Raw genomic sequence first — 20,397 nt, 5'->3', positions numbered from 1 at the left:
CTTGAGAATGAAAAGATTAGATTTAGCCTTCAGAAACTTTGGCAACAATAAAGAGGTTGGAGCAGAGAAAGACCCATGGTGGAGTGACAAAAACCCAGTCAAGATTTGATAAGGTCTTGAACCAGAAGTTACAAATTCAAATTACTAGAAGCAAACTACATAAAATGTGGCATCTTCATTGTGTAAGGTCTGGGAGAATGGTGATCTCTGTAATCTTGGAAGAATGCAGGCTCTGCCTAAAAGTATTCACACACAAAATTTTAAGTCTTTGGGCTGGTTAAACAAAATATCTAGTTCTGACCTCTGATAAATTAAGGCAATACAGTAGGAATGAAGAAATGACACATCCAGTAGTTCTCCAGTATAATCAAAAGAATTTAGCAACCACAGATTTAGCCTATTTAGAGGATGTGAGGCATAAAAAGAATGAACAAGAAGATATGGTGGAGTCTACGGCCATACCATCCTGAACGCGACCAGTCTCGTCTAAGAAGATCTGGTGGATATAACTAACAGAGTTCAAACATACAGCAATACAGGCAGATAATAAGATACCGGGTAAGGAAGATAATGAGCTGTATGTTCATGTTGAAATGAAGATGCCTTTTGAAGAACCCTGGTAGGTTTCTCAAGTTGGACAAAGCTTGTCAAGATTTGTCAAGTTGGAAACAAGGATCTGAAGTTTGGAAGAGACAGCTGGGCTGATGAGACATACTGAGGATAGCTGAATTCATGGGCAAATTTGAGATCCTTAGCGGAAGGGGTGGGAGACCAGTGAAAAGAAACCCAAGGCAAAGCCTTGGAGCATCTCAGCATTTATGGGACAGTCAAAAGAAAATCAGCAGAAATAACGGAAGGATACTCTGGGAATTCAGAAGAGACAAGGTAGCCTCAAAGTCAAATGAAGAGGGTTGCTGGGGGAAAAAAAGGATGGTTCAATAGTGCCAAATGCTGGGCAGAGATTAAGTAAGATGGAGGCTGAAACCAGGACTAAGACACTGGGTTTGGAAATCAAAAGCTTACTCATAATCTTCAGGAAAACAGGAGTAGGGTAACAGAGGTAGAAACCAAAATAACAAAGAGGTGCTAAGAGGATCAGAGTTGAGGAAGTACAATGCAGTCTCTTCCTCATTCTAGCCTTACTGAGAACCTACTATGTGCCAAATACCACAAATATAATTCTAACAAAACAGTCACTGCTTCTCAATATACCTTATCCGATGGAGGAAACACAGGGTTCTCCTGAGAGTCGTCCAGTCTTGATGAGTAAGAGGAGACTTCATGGGAGAAGTGATTTCCAGGCTAAAGTCAGTTGTCTAGGTTAAGCTGGGGCACAGTGTTTCAGAAGAGGCTTGTTTGTGCAAAGGTTTGAAGTAAAAGAGAACACAGACCATTTGGGTGTAATTGGAAGGAGCAGAGGCAAACTTTAAGGGGGGCAATTGCCTAGTGATGAGGTGGAAGATTTAAGAAGTTTCGGATGAAGAGCAGGAAGGAGATAGGGTAGCAGCCTAAACAGAATTAGGCATAATGGGAAATTCTTCCAATACCTTCATAATACCACAAACTCACTGGTAAGCTAGTGTTCTCTACAATTTGATGTTCCTAATTACTAGGCAGATAAGCAAATATGTTTGCCTCTCTCTCTTTCTTTAACAATGGTTTGTTTGACTAAACTATTTCTCAAAAGACAAAAAGAACAAAATATGTAAGATGGACGAAGCTGTAAACTTAACATGTTTGATTTCTCTAACATTTATATCATAAATGGTCTCATTAGGTCTAAAACCACATCCAGATCTCAAATGAAATGAAAGTTTTCCCCAAAGATTCCCTCCAAAGAGCAGAAGGACTAACTTGAAGATTTCCAGTTCCTGCCGCTGCTGAGGTCCTTGGAGCCCCGTTCAGATGAGATCATCTCAGGAACCAACAGCAGCGGCTTTCAGGCAGTGAATGGTGCTGCCTGGGGACGTATCTTTGGTAAGCAAGATTGCAACAGAGCAGGCGGTTTACCCAGGGCAGTGCTGACTCATGCCCGGCAAAACTCTATTTCCCAAAACAACTCAGCCTGAGCCAACTGCAATCAACTCCAACCTAGAAAAGTAGAGGTGCCCCATTGATTTTTTTTTAACCGAAAGCTGATTCCTGGGGGCAGGTGAACCTCATTCCTCGGCTGCTGGTCACCCAGAAAGATCCAGTGGTTGGTCACCTTCTGAAATTTCATCTGAGAACAGCCTGGGGCTCAGCACACCAAGATTACTGAAGGGAGCAGGTTCACAAGCTTTGAAGATTTCCCCAAGAGGCTGATAAAGAAGTTACTTTGCATTTACAAATGAGAACATCTGGGTCAGAGGACGGAGGGGTGGGGGGGAGACACCCGCCCAGTCATTGCTAGCTGCTCAAATCATTATAGTGAATCTTTGTCAGCTACGACCAGAATCGCTGCTCTTTTCCCCACGAGGCCTTCCCTGACCTCTGTTTCCTTAGACAACTCATGTTCTCTAATCAACACATATATACTGGACGTTTGTGTGTGTGTGTTTAATCAATTGCCACATTCTCTATGCTAAAGCTAAATTAATCCACCACCACGCCTACTAGATGTTTAAGGAAACTAGGAGTCTGTGAAAACCACATTAACACTTACTTTTAAAAGAAAAATTCTTAAATGTATGTCCATTCTCATTTATTGGCCAGCTGATTAAAAAATCAATTCTAGAAAGACTGGCTCATCCACAGCTGTTAATTATTATTGAATTTGCCCTGACAGGCTAGAATTGGCATTGGTGCTAGACAAAGACAACAAAAGATTAAGTAAGTCCTTGCTGTCTATGTATTTTCATTGGACAAGAACAAAACTAAAGTTCATCTCAGATTCTTCTGTTCCCTGCTCAAAATTTCCCACGGTCATCAGCTATTCCTTAGCATGGGCCTTCAAGGCCGCCGCACCTAGCCGTGGCCACCCTGTGATACGTGGCTCACGCAGCACAAGCTCTGGACAGAGCTGCCAATCCGGCTTGTCATTCAGTAAATGTTAGAATTAAGATATACATGCAGACAAGTAGAATTTGGGTTTAAAAACTATGCTATTTAATTCTATCCCTTTTCACAGGGCTAGTTTGTTTGTTTGTTTAGTTATTTATCCAACTCAATTCCCCTTAATTACATTATTCCAGCAGGATAATCACACTGGACTTTTAGAAGGTTTTACAAAAATGACCCTTTTTTTTTTTTAAGTCCTGATGAATTTGGTTTATGTTTTTAAATTGAAGTATAGTTGATTTACAATGTTGTATTAGTTTCTGGTGTACAGCATAGCGATTCAGTTATACATATATATTCAAGTTCACATTTTTTTCATTAAAGGTTATTACAAGCTATTGAATATAAAATGTTCCCTCTTTCATTTCCTCCCCTTTAATGCTCTCCTTCTCAGAAAATAGTTGTGCTTAAAGTTTTCCTACAGTCTGTGTTAATTTGTCTTTTTCAAATGATAAAAGCATCTTTACAGCAGTTGACAACCATTATCTCATGGACCACTCTTTAAAAAATATTTCTGCAGTTGATGATAAGTCACAAACATTCCAATACAGAGCAGCTCTCAAGGCATGTACAGTGTAGACACATACAGAAACTCTTCTGGAAAAAAATCAGTATTGTTAGATGCTTCTGATTCATTCTGTATTAGTAAACTTTAAAAAGGGAGAGAAGATCCGGACGGTACTGTGCCCAGGAAGTAAATGCAAATTATGTGAAAAGCAACATGAAGGCCAGAAGCATGAGAAAAATTTCCTAATTCTGCTAAGATAAACACCATTTAGCAGGTGAGGAGGGCTGTCTCAGGTCATCATGTCCCTGTTTGGGATTCTAAACAGTTCCCATCACTTTCCCCGAAATATAACTATACTCTATTTTAGTAACTTGTTTTAAATGGGAAAGGTTGAGGATTACACATGCAGAGCTTTAAAAACATGCTACATTTGAACTGATAGCTTCAGGCACTTGAGGTTTTATAAGGTTATAGGAAAACTATTAAGAATATGAGGCCGTATGAGAAATAAGAAAAATTACTGTGGCTTTTTGCTTAAGTTCTTTCAATACATTGTTTTAAAATTCAGACAAGTAATTCAGCACCCAAAGCTATACAGGCTTACTTTTTATGTGTGGTCACAAGAGATATTTAATATGTACACGTGTGTATGTACATATATGTGTGTATATGTGGGGTGTATGTATACATTTATACAGACACACACTTTGCAAACACCACATCCATTATTTTACTTGAACAGATGTATGTAATGCCATTTATATCCCACATTTGGATTTTTTTCTGATAGACCTTAACATTATAAACAATAAGCAGGTGTCAAGAGAAATTAAAATATTCATGTCTTATAAGCCTGTAGTCTTCCCAACCCATAGAAAATTACCAAATAGATACAAAACGATATGGGAGGACACACATGCCCAGGAGGCAACTACCATGGGAGCAGATCCAGGAGGTTTTTAGCTTTATCAGTATTTGAATGAAACATACATTCAAATATTACCTGGTAACTTAAAATTCTGTTTAAGTTTTAAATTTTTTACTATTTATAAACTCATCTTTTCCCCTTTCACTCTTTCCTCTCAACACCTTCCTTTTACCTGCTTCCCCTTTCCCAGCATCCCAAATGATACTGCACGTCTCCTTTTTAACAAAATTAACCTTACCTAATGCCCATATCCTTTTTCTTTTTTTTTTTTTCCTCCACATCATTTTTCTGATTGAGAAGACAGTGAATTGATAAACTCAAATTGTCAGGAACCAGTGGCTTTCTCACTTTCTTGATAATTAGGGACATTGCCAAATTCTAATCTTGGGTGTTCAGGGACCTTATAACCATTTTTTTTTTAAACTAGAGCACCTACTCTTCAAAAAAGACTATGAATGTCAACCAAGTAGCTATCATTGAATAAATCACAGAAATTAAGCATGAAAAATGAAGTAAACTTTAGGATACTCGAGAATCAACTCTAGGGGTGCTTAAGAATTAACAGGGTGCTTAGTGAAAATGATCATTTCCCAACCAGTCCCTCAGACACTGAAGTAGCAGAAGTGGGAGGAGGCCCCAGAGTCGGTATTTTTAATAAGCATCTCCCTCTCCCAAGTGATTCTGATACACAGAGGCCTTGGATAACGTTTTGAGAGACAGGTCATAGCTCTGTTCCCTAAGTACTATTTACAGGAAAAAGAAAAGTTCTTTTTTTTTTCCCCAAAGGCCATCAAACTGAAATGCAGTCTCACAGTGGAGGTCTTAGACATTCATCCCCTCACCCACAAGAACTGCCAAGAATATAACAATTGAACTGTATTTATTTTGCTGATTGAAACATTATTTTCTTCAAGCCTCCAGAGGCAATTATCCTAACTACTCTTAAGGGTTTTTCTCTGTCTAATCGCCCAATTATACTGAGTCGTTTTCACACCTGGTACGCAGTACAAGGTGCTTAATGGAATTTTTACGGCTGCGAAAATTAAAGTTCATTTGACTCAACAGTATAGTCAAATAAAACAAAGGAGAAAACCTCCCCAAAGGCACAGGTTGAAAGCAGAGGCTTTTGACTTCCTGATGAGGCAGTTTTGCCCAGAAATTCAAACCATGGATGTGCTATAGCTCATATGTCCTGATAGTACCCAAATGCCAACTTATCACCACAGCATCAGCCAGCGCAGGCTTACTGTAACATTTGGAAGCACAAACCTGCCGTATAAGATGGCGTCTCCTGGGAGACAGAGGCTGTCGCCATGGTGGGGATCATTCCATCATGGGGCCAGAAGGACCAGGCAGTCCTTTAATCTTTAACGAGCCACCTTAGTGTTCAGATATAGGAACTGGCACTGAAGAAGGCTCAACCTGCTTCACAGCCCTTGGCTACAAAACCAGCCCCGAGCTGCAGGAGGGCACGGAGCTGAGTCTGTCCCTGCTGGTGCCGTTACCAGAATGTTCTGTAATGTAATTTGGGGCACTTCATTAGCCACTGTGGGGTAATACTTCATAGTTCAGAAAGGTATCCAATATCAAGGGTACAGCAACTGCCTACAGCAGGTACAATGACATACTAGATTATTAAATGTCAGGGATTGAAAAAGTCGCAAGCCCACAGGAAAAGGAAGAATCCAAAGTTGACAAGGGCAGTCTGATGACCTGAGGACAGGATCTGGAGAAAGGAAGTCAGCCACGCGACCAAACTGCTGTCTTGGGCAGCTCACCTTAGAAAGCCGGCAACAGAAATCTTGGAACCATTTGATGGGTGTCACTTTCTATACAAAGCTAGTTCTTCATTTTTTTCTCTGAGCTGCTAATACAGAAGATGGACAGGGAGAGGGCCCTTGTCATCAAACTCCGTCACCTCAACAACTCCAACAGCTTCATACTGAAGTGCTCAGTAAGCTCGTGTCCCATTCCCCAGGAACTGCCCTCCCAGAACAGGCTCTGTAATTCAACTCTGAAAATTTCCTTAACTCATAACTTGTATTTATTGCATACCTTTGGATTCTTCTCCTCCCCAAACACACACACATACTCTCTCCCTCTCTCCTCCCTGCCCACTTCCCATTCTGTCTCTCCCTATCACACTAATGCCCTGCCTCCAGTAAGTCAAACTTCCGAAACTGTCAACCTGGTTTCCACTAAAAATGCCATGAGATTAAGCTACCTTCCTTCAGGTCCGCAAGTCTAGGGGGCCTTTGTTGACGTGTGTTTCATCTTGATGGGTGATTTCTAGCCAAGCAGTTAAGACTACCTGTTTACCTACAGTTAATCTTCAAACTGGCTTCTGTAGGCTAGGGAAATAAAAGGATAAGACTGCACAGTGTGAATGTCCCATCAAGGTAATCAAAGTAATGGACAAGGGAGAGAAGACAGAAGGAGAGATTTCAAAATAAGAACTGAGCTGTGCATTTCAGTAGCACTTAAGAAAACACTCCATCTGACTAGGAAGCTGACGAGCAGACAAATACCCAAAGGACTATACATTCTCTAAAGATTACTGTGCTCACAGTCCTTGCTTCCCTCAAGGTTCCGCAAGAGATCACATCATAAAATCAGACCTGCATTATTTATAATAGAGTGGATAGATAGATCCTAACCCCCAGAATTCTACTGATTTACTTGCAAATAAAGCCACAATCTTATTTCAACCCAAACCCACGTAACAAGGAATAAAATACATATTGTTTAGGTCTTTCAAAGGTTATCTCTCTCATCCCTTTTACAAGAGAACAAAAAAGAGCTACAGAAAGAAACTTAAAACTTTGTTGCTGGTATAAAGCACTTAAAAAAGAATCACAGGGGAAAATGCCCATAATATACCAACCATTGGGGGGAAAAAAAGCAGTACAGAACAGCAGGTGAGGAATACATACTTATACACACACAGAATACATACATAAATATGTATAGAGAAAGATACAAAACGCATATAGTTAAGTCTAGAACCATCTAATAGTAGGTACTTTGGGTAGAAATGAAGGTTTATTTTCTGCTTTATATATACTCATTTGTGCTATTTTAGTATTTTTTAAATGAGCAGTGTAAGCTAATTAACATTACCAGAAATAAAGTACCAAAGATCACTGGATGAGAAAAATGAAACAGAACACTTTGGACAAGTTGTTAGGGCCACTCTGAGCCAAATTTTCAGCATATTTAAGGCTATAGTCATTGAGGCAAACTTATGAAGGATTAACCAGAATTCAGTCTGGGGTCAGCACTATTCGTTCGCTCACCATCACTGGCAGCACTGAGCTAGAAGCAGTGCGGTGCTGGGTCCTGCCTGGCAAAGGGCGACAGTGAGTCTCATGCAAACAGTCCTCGCTTCCCCCAAGGTCAGTCTTGGTTACTCTTCCCTCTCTCAAGGACACCAGGGCAGGGGATTCAAAAGCAGGTCAACAGACCACTGAACACTGTACGGAGGCAGAGCACATAGAGGGCTAACCACACACAACTCAAAAATCTTTGCTCTTCGTCAGTCAAATCAGGTTTACAAGTAATCTCATGAACTTAAAAACCAGATAAGCTGTTAAGAAAAGTTAAAATAAAAATGGAGGCAATACCAAATGCTGGTGAGGATGCAGAGAAACCGTATCTCATATGCTGCTGGTGGGACGGAGTGGTACAGCATTTGGGAAAATAGTTTGGTAGTTTCTTTAAGATACACTTACTGTAAGATTCAACAATTACATCCTGGGTACTTATCCCAGACAAATTAAAACTTGTATCCCATACAAATATCTGTACCCAAATATTCATAATGGCTTTATCTGTAACAGCCCCACAGTGGGACAACCAAAATGCCCTTCAATAGGTGAATGGTTAAAAACTGATATATTCATATACTACTTATACTATTCAGCAATAACAAGGAACGGATGGACCATTACTAAATACAACTTGGATGGAGGGCATCGTGCTAAGTGAAAAATGCCAACCTCAAAAGGCCACCTAGTGTTATGATTCCATTTCCATTAACATTTCAGAAATGACAAAATTATGGAGACAGAACAGATTACTGGTTGCAATTACAATTATTTATTCAACCGTCCCATCACTACAGGGAACTAAGGAAGGTGAAAAGTTTGTAAAGCAAAGCAGATTTCTTATGATTCTGCAGTCCCTACTATGCCAGGAAAAAAAATTCTTTAAGCATGGGCCAGTCGCTGGCCCTACATTTTGGGCATTACCTGTGTCCTATCCCTCCTATGAGCTTCCCCAGGGCCATGAGCAAGGGCAATGAGCCAAGAGGCAGCAGAAGTAACCCATGCATAGTGAACCTTCACTGCAATTTCAGCTCAGCATTCAGCCAAGTGTCCTGCTTGAAACCAAAAGCATCTGAAAACAGCAGCAGTTAGACAAATACATTGTAAAAGATTTGGTTACCAAGGTGGGGCACCTCACATGCGACAGACTTCTTAACTACAGAGTTTTTCCTACAAAAGCCTCAGTAGCAGTCTCCAAAATGTGAGGGACAGGTTAGTGGAAAAATTTTTAAGTGATGCTTCCTCTATGATTCTCTAAGCCAGTCCTCACAGGTGCCCACATGTACTGGAAGCAGGACAAGTATCTCAAGGCCAGATAACAAAGTTTTACTTTCTACATTTATCAGGGCTTCTCACTGAAAGTGATCAACCACCATTTATTCCACTATCACTTATAACACCACTAGGCCTCTAGGGACACCAACAACTATAGTATCTTGTATAGAAGTCAATTTACTGGGAAGGCCTATTGACAAATAGGACGACACTTTGAAAAAAAAAAAAAAGAAAGAAAGAAAGAAAGAAAGAAAAACCACCAGTAAATCTTCATCTAACCCAATGCTTTAGTTCTTTGGCCAAATGTGCTTTTAAGGGTGACTGGTTGCTTTATTAAATATAATTACAATTTGAGAATGAGGAATAAACTCAAACAATCCTTCAGTGCTAAGAGAATTAAAACTAGTAAAGCAAGTAACAAATGTTGCTAATATTCTAAAATTACATTCCACACAAGGAGACCCATGTATAAAAGGATAATTTTCAGCCCACATTCTATGAAATGGAACCTATCTTTAAAGACTTACTCTGAGAAGTAATCATAATTAGATGAGCTGATGGAGTGAGAGGCAGCTGGGGCCTGATGGTGGGGAGTGGGGCCTTTCCAGCCAGACTACTTGGATTTAAACACTGTGTGACCTTGGGCCCATTCTTCAACTCCTCTGTACCGTGTTTTCTCATCTGTAGAACACAGATATTAGCGCCTACACCTCACAGAATTGTTGGGAGGATTAAAGGAGTTCATACAGCAAAGTCCCTGGCACACAGTAAGCACACAATAACCACTGGTAATTTTCATACAGGTAAAATACGGCAAAAAGAGAAGTGCCACAAAGTTATAATGACCGAAGTTTCCCGTGGGCTGGCACACACCCTGGCCACATGCTACACTACTGAATAGTCACTAACTAGGAAAGAAAGGGCCAGGGAGTCAACAGTCTCATCACAGCCCCCACATTCTCCCCACCCCAGTTAGAAAGATAGGAGTTCATTCTAGAGATGTTTAAAGAAAAAAGGCTTGACTTAAATAACCTAGACACGTGCAATAACACCTTTCTCCCATTTCTAGCTTTCCCAACTATTCAGGAACAACCACAGACACTTTGGAATCAGAAACATAAATTGTTTCCAAAAGTGTTAAACAATGCTTGTCCAAAAGCCCCAATATAGCTAGTAATTTAGACAGCTGTGCTAGGAGCCACAGAAGCTGCATTTTCTAACTAGTATTGCTTCTGAACAATTGAAACTTTCTCCAGCGCAAAGTCCAGACACAGGGAGCAGTGTTCCTTGCAAACATTCAAACAGTTTCATTATTGTTTAACCACCAAAATAACAGCTCCAATCATCTATCAAGTTTGACATTTCATCCAACTAAGCAATGAAACCAGGACGCAACACATGCACAGAGAGATTTTTTTCCCTTGCTCCAAATCAACACCCATTTCGACACTATAGCCACACAAACTAATAATGTTTCTCCATAGACTACTTACAAAAAGCTTCTAAAAACTAAACACAAACCGAAGAGCCCCAAAGAAACAGTGCATCCTCAAATTTTATTTTCCGTCTCCCACCTTTAAGCATCTTTATTAATTGTCAGTAAAGTTACAGGCCAAGAAGTTGGAAATTCCTTTTTTTTTAATTGATTCCTTTATTTTAAAATGTTTATTTTCTGTGGCGGTAATTAGGGGGCTTTTTTAATTGTTTTTTTAATTTTATTTTAATGGAAGTACAGGGACTTGAACCCAGGACTTCATGCATGCTAAGCATGCGTTCTACCACTGAGCTATATCCTCCCTGCTTGGAAAGTCATTTCTAATACTTAGTCAAAAGAGGTAAATATCTCTCTTACTACGGGCACCAAATGCAAGCAATATATTCTTAAATATGTTGAAGTGTCCTTGCCTCATCAAGTATTAAAATTGTGATTCTGATCTAGCAAAGCACCAAGTCATGAAACTTCTCTCCCTAGGTAAGGAGTTCTCAGTTGGTTGCTTCAGTGACAGCCTAAGGAAGAAAATCAAGGACCTAAGTTGATACGAAGTTCCTAAGATGTCCTCAGAACCACTCAGAACAATGCTATTTGAAGTGTGCAGTCGCACATCCTCCACGGAGATCCATGTCAAGATAAACACAAAGAAGTCATGATAAGTATACACTGCTGTGCACCCAAGTCTATGTATGACTTCCTGATAATTCATTTTCCTTGTTCTTTACAAAAATATTAGTTGGCGACAGACTGCAACTTTACAAAGTTGGTCCTTCACCAAAGACAGTCTGAGAAGCACTAACTTTTCACACAGTGGAATGACATTTCTGTCATTTATTATTCTGAAGAAATGAAAGTACCCTTTCCCTCACCATCCTACAGTTTCTGATTTGAAGTTAATTAGAGAAACCACTAAGGAGGTACACCCTGGTGTAACCAAATGGAAAAAGCAAAGAATTATGAGTAAAAAGATCTCACTGCTGGTATGCAAGAGCCAATTAACTTGGAGACCCTGGGTGAGTCGAGACTTTTTATTTCCATGGGCTTTAAATCCCTCTTCTGTAGAATAAAGGCAGCCCCCTAACATCAGCATTCCCAACGGTGTATTTTTTTTTTAATGTGTGGTTCCTTGTTGCAATAATACTTTCTCCAAGTGTGGTCTGCAGGTAAGTGACAGCAGAATCCCCAGTTTCATTCCCAAACACCCAGATTCTATAGGTCTGGGTTAGGAACCAGGAAAGGGCAATTTTTACAAGCACCCGGTAGACTCTGATGCACACTAAAATTTGAGATCTTCTGCAATAATACATCATCTTACTAATGCCTCCAGGAATTAAAAAAAAAAAAGGTCACAATTTGTGTGTAATCCCAGATAAAGAAATTTTAGGTAAAAATATTTTTAAATCAGTATATTAAAACTTACAGAAAGAGGAGGTGGAGATGGATATAGCTCAAGTGGTAGGTAGCATGCTTAGCATGCACAGGGTCCTAGGTTCAATCCCCAACACCTCCTTCAAACATAAACATAATTTACTCCCACACACACAAAAAAAAACTTACAGAAAGCATATTGTAATATGCTTTTATAATATTAGTAATATGTAACAATAAATTTCAACTTTTCCCCATTTTAAAAAATGTTTGGTTGGGAAGACGAAACGTATATTAAAATACACTATAAACATTGACATGCTATGGCCTCAAGAAGTGAATTCTTAACAGGATATTCAGAACTCTTGAATTCTGGATAACAGTAAAACAAAACTAGTGGTTTATTTTTATGTCTGTGCTATTTCTAAAAAGGTAAGACGAGGCAAGAGATTTCAGACGGCTACTTGTGAGCGTTTCCACAAATAACAGTGCAGGTGTGGGTAGCCAGTATCTCAAAAACCAAATTAGATACAACTGTCACCATATTTTCATTTTTATTATTAGTTTTGGTATTACAGGAGACATGATAATCAGCTCTAGAAAGATTTTTAATCGGAAAAAAAATTTTTTAATCAAATAAATCAAATTTAGGAATCTGATGAAGATTATGTGGAGGTGAAGCTACAGAACTATCCTATTTATGTCCCCCATTACTTGGGTGGTTCACTGTCGCTGTTCCTCAGGCTGCAGATTGCAACCACGTTGACAGCCTAGACAGTTGGGAAACACTGAACTAGATCAATGGGCGTGGGGGTGACTCAGAGTGCCCTGGGGTGCTGGGTCCAACCATATGGCCAGGGCGGCAGGGAAGGTGTCAGGCTCTCTGGGAACATCCGGGCACTCCTCTCCCCACCAGCTCTGTCGCAAACACTGGCAAAGGTAAATTTCACTCTGACACAGAATGATTACGCAAGTTCTTCCATCAGGATATGATACAATGACCAAGAATGGTACCTGAATCTAGTCACACCCAAAAAGTAGAAGAGAGGTAGACAAAAGTGAGAAAACTGGAAGGCGTAAAAATTTTCCACTGTGGCCTAGGCACATCCTAGTCCCTGCAGTTAGCCCTCCCCACCCCACGTACAAAATTTTAACCCCTAACTGTTCCTCTTCACCTCCATAAAACCCAAATTGCCCAAGCAATGACTGCTGGTCTGCAAAATCAATGCCAAGACAATTTTGCCCTCTTCCTGGGAAACATCCTTGACTAAGGATTCCTCAAAGTAGCTCAACTTCAGCTGACCCATTCTCTCCAAAGCCCTGGAAAACACTCTGCCCTCTTTCCCCCAATTAAGACACTCCTTTTGTCCAGCATTTTCGAATAAAGGCTCATGCTCTAGTGGATCTGCTTCTCATGTAAAACAGTATTAGCGTGCTCACGAGGGAGTATAGTCCATTGGCCATGCACACACTGACACGAGACTAGGAAAAGGTTGGAAGTCAACAGAGGGTGAGGCTTGGTTATTTCTCAAGCAAACATTCTAATCATTATGAAAGTGAAAAAAAAAAAGGGAGATTCACAGAAATTGCTAGAGGGACAATAAGCTTTCCTATAACACAAAATATATTGAATCACGTGCCCTAAGTCTGGATGCCTGTGATCAGGACTAAGACTAGACAGATTTTTCAAAGTAAATGTAAAGGGTGAAACAAGAGGAGGCTGGGATGGGAGAGGAGGCGGCTTCATTTACTTAAGAAAAGCTTTTTTTCCCCAAGTCTTTCAACATAATCCAGCAGTTGCAAATAAACAATGGTGCTGATTACTAACGAACTGCATTTAACCACTCAGGGGCCGGCAGAGCCTCGGGTTGTTCTAACTTCCTGTAAGTTTCAGGGTGACTAGGCAACATGTTTTCAAAGTCCATCAAGACAGTTAAAATATTTCAGCAAATCAGACTGGCTCCAAGTGGTTCAAATGGGGGCTTCCCCTGCCCTTAGCACTGGCCTGGTAGAAACAAACGCTGTCCCAGGGAGAACTGACCACTCCACAACCCAGAGATAATGAAACCGTATCTTCATATGCAATTGTAGAAAAGGCATGTGAAGGTCAAACTAGGAGATGTAGGCTTCACCTGCAGCACTGGAGAAGGGCAGCTTTTAAAAGTCAAGTAACATCAGCTCAACAAAATTTTTTTTAAGTTCAAATTTAGCACATGAGTGGTAGCCGCTGAAAAAGGTTGCTGCGAGAACGAGAAGGTTTTACTTATTTTTTATAGGAGAGGACAATGGAGAAACTACCACCCAAGGTCACTTTCCATTAAAAAAAAAAAAAGGTTAGAGCCTTAACTGAGGTAAAAACCTTCATAGGTTGTAACTCCATGCAATCAGCAGCCTGGTGAGACTCCCCCCAAGAATCTTGTAGGAAATTAAGTGCGGATTAGAGTAATTAAATGTAAAGTCTCCTTGAGAGCAACTTCTGTTCCTGAAGACTGGAGCCATTTCTGTGAAATCACAGAAAAATTGTGAAGAGGATTTGCCAGGCACTACAGCCTTTCCACTTTCACATCAGGTCTGCAAACGCTATGATCTAAAAAGAACAGAGCAGCAATTTGGGGAGGGAATTAAATAATACAGCTTATCAGAGAAAACCACTCGGAGATTCTCTAGTCTTTGCAAAAGTTCACGTGCTCATGTAACTATAATATACTTAGGGGTTTTGAGGAAATATACACATTTCCTCAAAAGAGATGTAGGGAAAAATATAATCACGGGGTAAAGGCCAAACATTGTCTCTTCTGAATGCTTAAATAGCCAATTATGTGTCTTAATACATCAATTCTGTAGACAGAAAGAGACTATTACAGGAAAGTTGAATAAGACATCTTAAAAATATACCCTGGGGCCTAAGTCCATTCAACTGACACTAAAATCACCCCCTCGAAAAAGCAGTTTTATGCAAAATCTAGTATTTTAATTTCCCCGCTGCCAACAGAAATATAGAGAGAGCATAAATTAAACTAATTATGTCAGCAGCACAGTGAACAAAACTTTAATTGTATTACACACCAGTTAGACATTTGCCAAATAATATAAATGCCCTTAAGGGTAGAAACTTCTTTAGAATATAAATGATTCCCAATCAATATAACAGAAATTAGTCTGTTTGGGCAATAAATAGATTCACATTTACATGGAAAAATTTAATGTAAGGCATTAACATAGAGTATAAGAAACAAACCTCTAAAATGGCTTTAAATCATTCTGTGATTTACGTATGTCGTATCATTAATAGGTCCTTTAAGTCGGTGTTGTACTAATCAGCTTTATTAACATCCTGCTCACAAAAGAGCCTATTCATTTAGCTGGGAGACAGGTGTTAGCAACCAGCAACCTCTTTTCACCTCAAGTTCCAGGGGCCTGCTCTTCAATGATTGTGACAAGATTGGCAAATCAAAAGGGAGGGCAGTTTAAGAGGGAAAGAGAAACAAAAGAGACTGAGAGGGGAAAAGGAAGATGAGGAAAGAAGGGGATGTCAGGTGCTACTTGTTGGGGCTACCCTCAAAGCTGGGTAGGCCGATCTGAGCTCCCGGGCTACCACCCAGGTATGTCAAGCAGAATTTGGATAATGTGATTTATTTATTCCTAGAGACAGTAACTCTGGATACTTGCCTACACTCCACTCGTTATGAAAAATTTTTTTCAAATGTTCTATGACTCATTCCTCTTACCCATATTCTCTAGTTCTTAACTTTAGTCCTCACTCTTTCATACATTTTCTAGAAGAGCTGACTGAGTAGATATTCCTGGAAAGAAACAGAAAGAAGGGTGGATTTAGAAAGACATCTTAAGCCTACGGAATAAAAATCCTATGAGAAAGTGGGAGAAGAGAACCTTCACTGAGTCCTGTACAATGTACAAAGGACAGATTTTCTGTCTTTTCATCCATGTAACAATGCTATCAGGTATTATTTTCAGTTAGCAGATGAAAAATACCCACAGAGGTTAAGTAACCTGTCTGAAGTAGTAAGGCCAGGAGGTGGATGAGCTGGGATTCAAAAACAGGTTTATTTCCTAAGTCGTTACACTTTTCCTAAGTTCAATTCCCTAAATAACATATTTAGTGCCCGCATTCTGCTTTAAGACAGATGGTTCTGTATTTCAGCAATTTTTCTAACTTCCATGAACTCAGCAAAAGACCTGTGACTAAATTTTACTGCCTATTAAGCATCCATTATTTTCAATAAGTGCTTTAGCTATGCAGAGATGAAACATCTGGCAAGTTGGCTTTATTTTTAAATCCCACATACACAGAATTCCCAGGCAGCTCTCCTACCCAACACTGATCACAACTACATTTGACTACCCATTCAGACCTCCAGTGGTTTCCACATTATCATTCATTTGTCCACTCAGGAAATAAAGGAAGCTACTTTCACCAACCCTCCCTCATGACTCCTGATAGATAATACAGCAGAGGGGGCCTCTCTGTAAAGTAATTTACATGAAAGTTATAAAAGCTCTTTGTTATCTGTCATGATTAGGAAATGGGCTATTCTAGCGAATCAAATATCCTGAATAACATAATGATGCTTTTAAAGGGACTACCAATTTATAAAGAATTTCAAAGCAATGCAACAGTGGTCCCCAAACCCGGCTACAGATCAGAATCACTTTGGGAGCTTTTTGGAAGTAGGTGCCCAGAATGGTTTTTAAATATGTAGATTCTCGGTCATCACTCATTCACTCAAAAAAAAAAAAAATCTCCATGAGGTGGAGCTGGGAAATCTGTATTTTTAAAGAACCCCCTCAGTAACTCAGTTGCAAATTGCTAGGTATCAAATCTTTTTAAGGAGTGGCTGGCTTTGGAGAACTCTTTGCAATAAGACACACTAAAAAGGCTAAAAAGCGGCACTGAATGCAAGGTGACCTTCTTTTGATGATTCCGGAGACTCTGGGATCTCCCAGTGCCTCTGGTTCATCATTCACAACTAGTCACAAGTCACTGTACTGGCAAAACCAGAAAGGAAGGAAAGGTTTCGTATTGGTAGAAAGCTGGAAAAACCAGCTTTTGTTTTCCCATCAGATTTTTAAAGAGCTGGTTTTCCCCAGAGGAAAATCAGATTTTATGCTTGCCTTGAAAAAGGAAAATGTTTAAAAACAGGCAGATTCTCTTAACCAACTGCTCCAATCCAGAACGTTAACAAGTCCAAATGCATCAAAAATGTGGAATATTCAACCTGAACTAGAGAAAGCAGAGAAACTTCATGACAGTCTTAATAAAGATAAAGGAGGATAATGGGTTTAAACTAAGAATGGCATTACAGGATTAGATAAAACCACCACCCTGACCATGGCAACTGATAAATCCTGGAAACTCTGAGAGCTGAGGTCTTTCAACACCTAAGGTCAATGACTCCTACCTACCTAGGAAGGCTTCTATGTGAGATATAAGAGGATATCCTATTAAGAACCCAATTCGCTTTAGGATTTTAAAACTATCAACAATATAAAGTTACAAAACAAGAGAGTAACACACCCTCTCTCTATTGAAGGAATGGGAATTTATGTTCGGATATAAAGATTGTCCTTAAAAACTGCCAGAACCTTTCTTACCTAAACACAAGTAACAACTACCAATAACCAGTAATCAAACCAAAATAATAACCAGTAACCATTACCAAGCCAGTAACCATTACCAAACAATAATGATGAAGCAGTTCATCCCTTAAAACTTCACCAACAGCAATTTAAACTATAGTCCCATTGAACTCCAAATTATAACTCAGCTCTGTATTGCAAGGATTATGAGAATCCAAGGTGCAGAGGTTAAATTTTCCTCCCAAAACAAACACTACGGCCAGTACAAGTTTAATATAAAAGTCTCTAATCTATCTTTAAAACAATAGCAGTATTAAAGGTTCTATTTTAAGAATTAAAAAATAAAGGTGGAATTAGTCCCCCTGACACTCCTTAGGTTTATGTTTTCAGAAAGTTCTAGGCACAACATTCTTAAAGACGGGTGTGGCTGTATTAAACATCACAATGAACACGTTAATTAGGGAAGAAACTGCCCTTTTTCGTTATTGTTGCTGTTTGCTTTGTCTTTTTAAATGCTGGTAACTGAAAATGCTTTTTCCACTGCTATTTTAAGAGCCCTTAAAGAGGCATTCCTATTAGACGGTGCTAAGCAGAGTTATGTCAACTAGCTTGGCCCTGAGAAAGTTTGAAAACAAATTAATTCCCAACCTTTCTGAGAACAGCTCTCTTTTGATGCATAGTATTTTAGCAACTGGTTAAATTAAGTCAATTTAGAAGATTTACAACCCTTGATCCCAAGGTAAACAGTCAAGAGGATAACGGCTGTCTTCCTGATCAATATCAAAGTTTTTAGTGGGCTGATCTTTCTAACTAAATATAGACATTAAAATGTGTGTGTGTATCTTAGATTACATGGACATTTTCTTCCCTCACAATCAAGTTAATAGGTCTGTCACATCAATCTGCCATTGTTACGCACAATTTTCAAACTTGAGAAAATAACATCTCTATAACACATAATTTATCACTTGTACTCTGAAGTCCCGAATCATTAGGAAATACACCATAAGTCAGAAATATTGCCATCATCTACTTCCTTCAACGTTATAAAGAATGCAATCAGGATAAAGAAGCTGCCAAACCTAAAACCCTCTGAATGAAAGGAAGGATCCCTACCAGCTCCCAACCCCAGAATTCTGTACGCAAACTCGGCCCAGCACCATGCCCCCTGCCTACTCCCATTCCTAGAAAAATGTTCCAAGAAGTGGACAACCTTGGCCACATCTCAGGAACCTAAACTGTGTCACTGGGAAAACCACAAATGCTCCCAAAACAGTTGCAGCAGCAGGGGTAACACGAAGTCTTCTCTGTCCTCTAAACCACCTGTAAAAGGGATGGGCAAGGAACTTACTTTCTTAGAAGGCCACATGCACCTGGGAGTGTTTGTTCATCGTCACTGTGGCCTTGGGCCAGGGTGCAAAGTGGCCGTTGTGGGCAAAGCCCTATTTCCAAGCTAACAATAATTCTTCCCTGGGGTAGACTGGGAGGAGCACGGTACACTCTTCCTTGATTACACAAGCAGTTTTTCCCCTAGAACAAATGCCAGACCAACAGAAAGGAGAAAATACACTGTTGTTTCTATCTGCTGCCAGCCTGAAATCAGGCTCTGAGCAGACATGCCTGAGACGCTCTGGCTCCCCGGGTCTAGCATACTTCCCCAAGCTTGGTCAAGTGTCGCGTGGGCAGCCGGCTGCAGAGGCCCCACTTCCCTGTCCGTCTTAGCCGCTGGCGACCTCGCACACATCACCTCAAACGAACAGAGGACAACTCCCAAAAGATGGAACACGGGACCCTGGGCAGGGCAGGATTGGGATGGGGGAGAACCACATCCCCAAACTTCTCCAAGGAGCCTCCAAACTCCAGCCGCGTCCTTCTTCCAAGAACCCCTCTGGCCTCCTCCACTAGGAAGCAGGGTCAGCTAGTTCCTTTAAATGCTGACGCAGGCAGCCGCGTACCTGACTCAGTTTCCTCTGCAGTAAAGCTGCACCTTTCCCTGACAAACCAAGTAAACCCGCTGATCTGCAGGGCGAGTGGGGATATCTGAAGATAACGTCTCCAGTTACTGCCCCCACAGGTGAAAAGCTTTCCTCGAGTGGACTTTTAATGGGACAGGTGCGGGCTACCCCGAATGCGCAGACTTCCAGCGAGGCAGGGCTTCCCCCATCCCTTGTAGGCAGGGGGAGTCCCAGGCCGCGCCCCCGCAAAAAGGAGGCGCCCCCCCGACCACAGCCTGGTGAGACCCGAGGCTGAGCAGCGCCCCCACCCCGCCCTCCCCCAGGACTCCACCCCAGGCCGAGCGCCCCGCGGATCCCAGCGCCGCCGCCGCCGCCGCCTCCTCACCTGCCGCCGCCGCCGCCTCCTCACCTGCCGCCGCCGCCTGCCCGACCCGCACCTGGGAGGGGAGGGGAGGGGCCGGATCCGGGCTGCGGACGCCTCAGGCAGGGGGGCTGCGGGCTCCTCCGCGGCGACGTCTCGGGGGCTGAGGGGCACCGGGGGGCGGTCGCGACATCCTCACGGGCGGCCCCAGGAAGTTGCCCCCCCCACCTCATCCCCTGCCGCCGGGCCCGGTCGCTCCCGCCCCTCACGCGGCCCCGCCTCCGGCGTGGCCCCGCCCCCCTCGGGAGGGCGCCTCCACTCCCGCCGCGCCCGAGCCACCATAGAGAGGGGAGAGGCGTGCAGCGGGCTAGAGCGTAGCCTCCGCGCGCGCCCCCTGGCGGAGCCCAGGTCGCTGGAGGCAGGGTCGTATGAGGCTGAACCGGGTGAAGCGTCGGTACCTACCCTAATATCAGGGCGTCCGCTGCTCCTGTTGCCTTGGTCACTGAACTCCACGCGAGGAGCTCGAGGGTGCTGGTCTGTGGTCCAG

General features: G+C 41.5%; 1 protein-coding gene across 6 annotated transcripts in view; it reads right to left on the bottom strand.

The window, feature by feature from the left end:
* The window catches only part of RFFL (ring finger and FYVE like domain containing E3 ubiquitin protein ligase), a 62,355-nt gene extending 41,958 nt beyond the window's left edge, over positions 1 to 20,397 (bottom strand). Inside the window, exon 1 of one of the 6 annotated variants that reach the window (XM_072938934.1) lies at positions 20,313 to 20,397. The gene's annotated coding sequence lies outside the window, so the exon portion shown is untranslated. Of the gene's footprint in view, positions 1 to 19,281; positions 19,483 to 19,874; positions 20,187 to 20,312 lie in introns of those variants that run through there. The other 5 variants (XM_072938936.1, XM_072938931.1, XM_072938937.1 and 2 more) reach the window with 5 other exon arrangements.

The sequence above is a fragment of the Vicugna pacos genome, chromosome 16 (assembly GCF_048564905.1).
Source record: "Vicugna pacos chromosome 16, VicPac4, whole genome shotgun sequence".
Classification (NCBI taxonomy): Eukaryota; Metazoa; Chordata; class Mammalia; order Artiodactyla; family Camelidae; genus Vicugna; species Vicugna pacos.
Note: the sequence above shows the minus strand (reverse complement) of the source record. Positions and strands in the feature narration are given on the sequence as shown.